The following is a 2,814-nucleotide window of genomic DNA, read 5'->3' on the forward strand; positions in this document are numbered from 1 at the left end:
GTCATTGTACATAGCATAAAGCAAGCAGAAGAGGCTGCCTTCTGCCGATACAGTATATGGTGTATTCGGCCCCGCTGCTGACTTCAAGACAGTGCTGCGCTAGGGTCAGGCAATGATTAGGCTAGGCAGCCTTGAAGTCGACCGTGGTAGCACTGCCTCAAAGTCGCCGGTGGGTGGGGGCCAAAAAAAACATCAAGCCCTTCTGCCTTGGCCTTAATGTGCTACACGGTCTTCTTGTGACTTTTCAGTATGCAATCAATTGTGCTGCAACTGCAGGCTTAATTATCTATTGTACTCTACTTTAAAAATACATCATTTACGTGTTAGGTGGCAATATCAATGAACAAATGATATATTTCTACAAGTTTTACGTATAAGGGTTGTAGCATACACATGTGCAAGTAATTATGTATATGAATTATACAATTTTATAAATATAATTAATTTATAGCACACTTTATATAACAGCATTCAGATAAAAAAAAATGTAAATGGTCTCAGGTTCCATTTGAAAAGTGTATGTGCATTGAAACTGCAAACAAATGAACTAATATTATCTCTTTTTTAAAGGAAGATTAGAGGATGTTAAGAGACAGCCTATATGTCTCTCGATACATACTAGGGCTGTGAGTATGTGCATGTGTGTACATGTGTGTGTGTTTATTTGTCCATGTGTCTTTTACTCCCACCCCCTCTGTGTGTCTGTGTGATTTTCCGTCTGTATGTCTTTTTGTCTGTCTATAAGAGCATAGAAGAAGACAATGAGTATGTTGTTCTTGGTTACTAGCACCATCTTGTGGAAGATCTGTGAAAGCTATAGTTGAATGTAGAATTTTAGGAGCATTAAGTGTTTGAGTAAGCAACTCTGGGTGCTCCTTTCTCCTTTCTTTACTTCTAGCGCCATCTTGTGAAAGCACTAGTTTATGTCCGAGATCACACATCTCTGGCTCAGTGTTCTGCCCTGCACTCAAAGCCAGCCCATGCCCTTGTGGGTCCCTAATTGTGGGGCCCCACAACCTTTGCCAGCCCAAGCCTGTGTGGAGCCCCACAATCGTAGCATCTAAAGTGAGGACTTGTTATGCTTTACAAAGCATTTAGAAATGAGTGGCAAAAGCTAGCAGACATCAAAGAGTCACAAGTAATTAACAAGGTTGCTAAGGCATTGCTTGGATCACTGGGATGGTTGCTAGGGTAATCATGTTGGTTGCTATGGAGGCTGCTAGATTGACATTGTAGAGGTAGTTGTTGCTAGGGTAATTAAGATTGTTGCTAAGGCGTTGCTACTGTAATTGCATGGTTGCAAGGGAACATATAATGGTTGCTATGCAAAATAATGGGGTTGCTATGCTGGTTACTAGGGTAATTATGTTGGCTGCTAAGCTAGTTGCCATGTTGACATTAGAGGTGGTTGTTAGGTTTTTGCTAGGGTAATTAAAATGGTTGCTAGGGCATTGCTAGGGTAATAGGGATGTGTGTGTGTGTGTGTGTGTGTGTGTGTGTGTGTGTGTGTGTGTGTGAGTGAGTGTGTGCCTGTGTGTGTGTGTATGTGTGATCTGATATTGGAGTGACAGTGATGGCAGAGAACACAGTGAACATATACACATGGAGACACATAAAACACACACACAAGCAGACACACACACACACTCATAGACAGACAAGCAATCATAAACAAAAGCAAGCGCACACATGCACACACTAATTTACAGTACATACATAAAAGTTGCAGTAGGGGATGGAGTAGGCCAGTGGTTGTCAAACTGGGGTACACGTACCCCCTGGGGTACGTGGACCGATTTCAGGGGGTACGTGAAAAAATATCAAAATCATATGCCTTTCCAAACGATTTTTATATCCCACGGAGGTAACTTAACTTCCGCATTTGCACTGCACATTAAAAACGTATTTTCTCCGCATTAACTAAATATTGGAGAGTGGAGACAGAGATGGTAAAGTAGAGCTTTACAGCAGCCTGTTGCAGCGCTGATTACAGCTCGGCGTCATAATAAATGTTGCTATTTGTCGCACGTAAACTACGACTATTTGACAAATAAAATTGCAATCGATGGATAAATGGCTGAAACGCAACGGGTTCATGCAGCGACAACAGAAACATCAAAGGAGTCACCTGCTGTCGGGACAAGCTTTTCAGGTCAAGACACTATAGCAAACTAAAACTATCATAGAGTTCGGTCAGAAGACAGTGACAGATGTCTGGGTTAGTTTGCGGACAGAGTATCTGGTCCTGGCAAACCGAGCTATTAAGACGTTGATGCCATTTGCTACAACGTATTTAAGCGAGACTGGATTCTCAGCGCTGGTCTACCTTAAGAGTACAGACTGTTTGTTGACAATTATCGAAGACTGAAGTTGTCCCCAATTCGGCCTAACATCGCTGCATTAGGCCTATGCAAGAACATCCAAGCACATCCCTCACATTGATTGACGTGGGTGGAGAGGTGACAGGCCTATTCTGTGTGGTTAACTCCAATTTAGTTTAACTATTGTTAATGTGCTTCCTTTTTTATTATTATTTTACAGCAGAGAAGTTAAGAAAATATACAATGTTAATATGTGAAAAGCAATACTTGTTAAGTTAACAATAGCTTTAATGAGATCTTGGACATGTGTTGTAGGCCTAATGTGAGATCTGTCTGTGACAAAATTGATACGAATGAATATTATAATTAAAAAACGTGTTGTTAACAATTGGTGGTGTGGGGGTACTCGGGAAGATCTACAATGTCTCAGGGGGTACATGCCTGTTAAAAGTTTGGGAACCACTGGAGTAGGCGATGGAAACAAAAGCGTGAT

This window comes from Sardina pilchardus, chromosome 11 (assembly GCF_963854185.1).
Source record: "Sardina pilchardus chromosome 11, fSarPil1.1, whole genome shotgun sequence".
Classification (NCBI taxonomy): Eukaryota; Metazoa; Chordata; class Actinopteri; order Clupeiformes; family Clupeidae; genus Sardina; species Sardina pilchardus.